This window comes from Ictidomys tridecemlineatus, chromosome 2, assembly GCF_052094955.1.
Source record: "Ictidomys tridecemlineatus isolate mIctTri1 chromosome 2, mIctTri1.hap1, whole genome shotgun sequence".
Classification (NCBI taxonomy): Eukaryota; Metazoa; Chordata; class Mammalia; order Rodentia; family Sciuridae; genus Ictidomys; species Ictidomys tridecemlineatus.
Window position 1 is genome coordinate 72,399,948 of NC_135478.1, and position 6,476 is coordinate 72,406,423.

Here is a 6,476-nt window from a genome sequence, read left to right on the forward strand (position 1 = left end):
CTGGAAGTCCTGGGTTCATAGGATTTTCGTGACTCAGCCTCCTGAATGGCTGGGACAACAGTTGTGCTGTCATGCCTGCCTTTCAATTTTTCTTTTGTCTTTTTTTTTTTTTTTTTTGACTGGAAATTGAACCCTGGGGCACTTTACCACTAAGCTATATCCCCAGTCCTTTTATTTTTTTTATTTTGAGACAGGGTCATGATAAGTCACTAAGGTCTAGCTAATTGAGGCTGGCCTCAAATTTGCAATCCTCCCACCTCAGCCTCCCAAGTATCTAGGATTACAGGTGTGCACTGCTGTACCTGGATAAAAAGAAAAATATATATATATTTTTAAAAATAGTTCTTGGAGCCAGGTATGCTGGCACACACCTGTTATCCCAGCAACTGGGAGGCTGAGTCAGGAGGATCTTGAATTCAAAGCCAGCCTCAGCAATGGTGAACCGCTTAGTAATTCAGTGAGACCCTGTCTCTAAATAAAATACAAAATAGGACTAGGGATGTGGCTTAGTGGTTGAGTATCCCTGATTTCAATTCCTGATGCCAAAAAAAAAAATAGTTCTTGGATATATATATATATAACCTTTTATTACTAGAGTAGTTTACTACAAGTAGAATCTATGGGTTAAATGATATGGGAATTTTCAATATTTTTAAATAATTTTTTCAAACATTTTTTTTTTTAGTTGTAGCTGGACACAGCACCTTTATTTTATTTTCATGTGGTGCTGAGGATCAAACCCAGTGCTTCACGTATGCTAGACAAGTGCTCTGCCTCATCTAGCATAACCCCAGCCCTTAGTCATTATTGTTGTGTGCTTGTGTTGCTGGGGACTGAACTCACGGGCTTGCATATGTTGGGCAAATGCTCTAATGCTGAGCTACATGCCAAGCCCTGGAATTTTCTATTTTAATGGACCCTACCAGATATAAATTCCCAAAATGATGTATCAATTCAATTCTTGTAGGTAAACTTTTTTCCTCCTCCTTTAGCTTTTCTGGACATTCTGAGATATCCATGCTTAGTACATATTCTTTTTTTCTTTTCTTTTCTTTTTTTTTTTTTTTGGTACTGGGGATTGAACCCCAGGGACACTTTACCACTGAGTAGCATCACCAGCCCTTTTCTTTCTTTCTTTCTTTTTTTTTTTTTTCTCCAAACAAGACCTGTCTAAATTGCTAAGGCTGGCCTCAGCTGGGATTACCGGTGTGCACCATGGCACCCAACTTACATATTCCTTTTAAAATCAGAAAAAAAGGACAACATGTAAATTAGTATAGCCATATGGAAAAGAGTATATAAATTTCTGAAAATACATAAATAAAGCTAGTGTGTAGTGACGCACACCTGTAGTCCCAGGTACTCAGGAGACTGAAAAAGGAGGATCACAAATTGCAGCCCAGCCTGGACAATTAAGCAGGACCGACCCTGTCTCAAAATTAAAAATAGGGGCTGGGGTTGTGTGCTCAGCAGTAGCGCACTTGCCTAGCATGTGTAGCATGTGTATGAGACACTGGGTTTGATTCTCAGCACCGCATATAAATAAATAAAATAAAAGTCTATCAATAGCTAAAAATTGGGGCTGGGGATGTGGCTCAAGCGCACTCACCTGGCATGTGTGCGGCCCGGGTTTCGATCCTCAGCAGCACATACAAACAAAGACGTTGTGTCTGCGGAAAACTAAAAAATAAAATAAATATTAAAAAATTCTCTCTCTCTCTCCCTGTCTTTAAAAAACAAATAAAATAACTAAAAAAATTTTAAAAATTAAAAATAAAGGACTAGGGGCTGGGGTTAAGTACTCACCTGACACACATGAAGCACTGGGTTTGAACCTCAACACCACATAAAAATGAAGTGGGGGGGGCTGGGGATGTGGCTCAAGTGGTAGCTCGCTCGCCTGGCATGCGTGCAGTCCGGGTTCGATCCTCAGCACCACATACAAACAAAGATATTGTGTCCGCCGAGAACTAAAAAATAAATATTAAAAATTCTCTCTCTCTCCTCTCTCACTCTCTCTTTAAAAAAAATAAATAAATACAATAAAAAATTCTCTCTCTCTCTCTCTCTCTCTCCTCTCTCACTCTCTCTTTAAAAAAAAAAAATGAAGTGGGGGGGCTGGGGATGTGGCTCAAGCGGTAGCGCTCGCCTGGCATGCGTGAGGCCCGGGTTCGATCCTCAGCACCACATACAAACAAAGATGTTGTGTCCGCCAAAAACTAAAAAAAAAATAAATATTAAAATTCTCTCTGTCTCTCCCTCTCTCTCTCTTTAAAAAAAAAAATTAAAAATAAATAAATAAATATCAAAAAATTCTCTCAAAAAAAAATGAAGTGGGGATATTTGTGTCCACCTACAACTAAAAAATAAATAAATAAATAAATAAATAATAAAGGATTAGGGATGTAGCTCCTTGGTAGAGCACTTGCCTTGCATTTGCAAGGCCCTAGGTTCAATCTCTAGTAACACACACACACACACACACACACACACACACATTTTCTCACAAAGAAAGTCCCATGCCTCTCAAGTTTCCACACCCCAAGCTCAAGCCACTTTGGAAAACTCTGTTCCTTAAATATGCTATAAAATTTTCTCTCAACTCTGGCATTCGAACCCAGCTCCTCCTACCTGGGTCATCCTCCCCACCTCTACCTGGTAAACTCCTTCTTAGCTCAGATATCACATCCTACGGGAAATCTACTTTGATCCCAAGCTACTCACCCTCAGACTGTCCTGATATTGAGTCTACTCTTATAGACTCAGTACCTGACTCATACCTGGCACCAAGTAGGTGATCAATTAAAAGTCAAATGAGCCAGGATTGTGCCTATAATCCCACTGGCTTGAGAGGCTGAGGCAGGAGGATCATGAGTTCAAAGCCAGCCTCAGCAAAAAACTTAGCAAAGCCCTAAGCAACTCAGCAAGCCCCTATCTCAAAATAAAACATAAAGGGCTGGGGATGTGACTCAGTGGTAAAGCGCCCCTGGGTTCAATCCCTGCTACCAGGAAAAAAATATGTCAAATGAAGGACTGAAATTAATAAATTTCCCCCAATGCCCCCTTTCCCCTCCTGTCTCAATACAACTCACCTCCTGTTCCTAAAGCCATTTAAATTCATTCACTTGTGTCATAAAAAATATGATGCTGTGGGTGGTATACATGGGTGGGTTGAGTAGTACTATAGAAGCCCAGCACTCAGGGTTGAGAGGGTTAAAGCTTAGTAGCAGATTGTTTGCTTACAAAGCATAAGGCCTTAAGTTCAATCCCCAGCACTGGGAAAAAAATAAAGAAAGAAATGGCTGGGGATATAGCTCAGTTGGTAGAGTGCTTGGTTTGCACTAAGGCCTTGGGTTAGATCCCTTCTGGTCACCCACCTGCATAGCAGAAAGAGAGACCCACCTAAATTCTGGTGGTTAATTTTGGCTCCCAATATTAAGTTCTCATTCTATATAAGGGCAAAGCACTTTATACATATGGACTTACCATCCTTCATTACCACCTAGGAAAGGGATGCACTCCAGTGCTCTATTATATGGATGAGAAAACTGAAGGTCAAAGAGGTTTAGTTGCTTGCCTGTGACCTGCCCAAGGAGTTTGAACTCCAGCCCCTCCGACTGACAGGAGCTGGGTTCTCCCCAGCCTCTTCCCCTCCCCTGGGGGTGGAACTATGGTGTTCTACTACAGAGCTCATCCCTAGTCCTTTTTTTTTTTTCCCCCCACCCCTCAGAACTGAGGCTTGAACCCAGGGGCACTTAACCACTGGGCCACTTCCCAACCATATATATTTTTATTTTGAGACAGTGTCCTACTAGATTGATCAGGGTCTTGCTAAATTGTGGAGGGACAATTAAATTTAACTTGTTATCTTCTGCCTCTCAGCCTCCCAAGCCACTGCTGATGTCAGGTAAGGGCCATTGTGCCAGACTCAAGCTGCTCTTTCTAAAGAAGTTCCTTTTTACTTTCCACATTGTCTTCTGATTTCCACACCAACCCCACATGGTCATGATCTTATCGATGTATGTGCTTTCTTGCTGACTCTTTCTCATCCTCACTAGAATGTGAGCTCTGTGTAAATCAGGACAGTTCACTACTTGTTTACCACTATAGCCTGTGCCTGGCCATCCAAGGTCAATAATGCTTTGGTGTTCTTGTAAATTAAAGATGAGACAAAGGCCAAACACAAATAGGAGGCAGAGGGCTGCCTGGGAGAACCATATTCAAAGTCCTAAAGAGAGAGAAGGCTTTAGGAGGTACCCAGAGGTAGTTGGCCAGAGCTGGTGACATGGAATGTAGCATGGGACCATCAGGTGTGATGAGAAACAAGAAATAGGGAATGTTGTCAGTTCAGGGCAAAATCTGAGGTTTTTGTCCCAGAGGCCTGAGAATACTGCTAAAGAGTTCTAAGTAGGTGGGGCAAGAACAATTTTGCAGTGCAGGTGTGTGCAGAAACCGAGTCCACCAGTAACCCAGGGAAGGTGGCAGGGAACACAAGGCAGTTCTAGAATCCCAGCTGAAGGTTGGACAGTGGCATGATTACTAGGGTATAGTCCTTGCCTATATTCCCAGCTACTCAGGAAACTGAGGCAAAAAGATCCCTTGAGTCCAGGAGTTCAAAGCCAGTCTAGGCAACATAGGGAGGCACTATCAAAAATAAATGGGCAGATGGGGGTCAGTGATTAAGCACTCCTGGGTTTAATCCCCAATACCACAAAAAAAAAAAAAAAGAGAGGGAGAGAGAGAGAGAGAGAAAGAAAAAGAAAAGGAATAAAGAAAGCTGGGGCAGAAAACCCACAGGAGGAAGAAGGATATGAAGGGTAATGTTGAGAAAGGGCTTTTCACATTTAACTCAATGTTCTGTGTTACTGGAATTGTTATTCTGTTTTATTTTCATTATTTATTTATTTAGTACCAGGGGTTGAATCTAGGGACACTTAACCACTGAGCCACATTTCCAGTCCTTTTTTAAATTTTTTTATTTTTGTGACAGGGTCTCACTGATTTGCTTAGGGTCTCACTATGTTGCTGAGGCTGAGTTTGAACTTGGGATCCTCCTGCCTTAGCCTCCCCAGGGATTGCAGGCATGCGCCACCACACCCAGCTCTTAATTTTTTTATTGATTTATTTTTTATAGATGGTGTCTTGATATGCTCCCCAGGCTGGCCCTAAACTCCTGGACTCAAGAGAGCTTTTTTTTTTTTTTTTTTCCTCCTTGTAGTACTGGGGATTGAACTCAGGACCTCATGAATTCTATGAGTTCAAATATGGTAGACAAGCCCTTTACATTGAGCTACACCCTCAGCCCTTTTATTTATTTATTTTAATTTCAAGGCAGGGTCTAAGTAAGTTGCCCAGGTTTACCTCAAAACTTTTAATCTTCTTGCCCCAATCTCCCAAATAGCTGGGATTATGGGTATGTGTTCCACCATGCCCAGGTTATTTTTTTTTAGAAAAATAATTGTGATTTTTATTAATTTTTAATTTTTTTTTATATTGGGGATTGAACCCAGGGGCACTTTATCACTTAGCTACATCCGCAGCCCTTTTTTATTTTACTTTGAGACAGGATCTCATTAATTTCTGAGGGTCTCAATTGCTGAGGCTGGCCTTGAACTTGTGATCCTCCTATCTCAGCCTCCCAAGTCTCTGAAATTACAGGTGTAAACCAATGCACCCGTCAATAATTGTGAAAATCTCTGTGAAGGCCCCCTCACCCGTGTCCCTCCAGGTCCTGGATCTCCTGCCTCCATCATTATACTCGCAGAGTCTGTTCTGGAATCCTTCTGCAGGATGCTGTGGTCTCTCTTTCCTGACCAGAGCCTGGGCCAGGTGAAAGAATGGATGAAAGAGGGGAGTCAGCTTTTTCTCTAAGATAGAAAAGTGGAGTAAAAGATTAGCAAACCGGGCTGGGGATGTGGCTCAAGCAGTAACACGCTCTCCTAGCATGCTCCAGATGCTGGGTTCGATCCTCAGCACCACATAAAATAAAATAAAGATGTTCGAAAACTGAAAAATAAAATATTAAAAAATTCTCTCTCTCTCCCCTCTCTCTCTCTTAAAAAATAAAAAAGACTGGCAAACCTTTGTTTATGGGTGAAGCTCAAGGAAAGTGGATGAGAATGCAAATCCTGGCCATAACAATTACCAAGCAACCCTAATACTAGAACTCAGTGGGCCCCAACTGTAAAGTAGGACTTAAAACCATATATGCTTAGCCAGCTTGTGAGACCATTAGGTAATTAACACAGATGGAGCAGGAAGAAGCTCAGCAGGACCTCAGTAAAGGGAGAAGTTGGGGAGAAAGAGGCAGAGGGTACCCAAGATAAAAAGTGGGGTCAAGATTAGAGGATGCTCAATTTCCCTTGTAAGGTTCCTCTCCAGCAGTTGGGGAAGGCCAAGAGTAGACCCCTTTTCAATCTTGGCTAAGGAACAGAGTCCTGAGGATACCAGTAATCTCCAGGTAACTCTGACTTTGC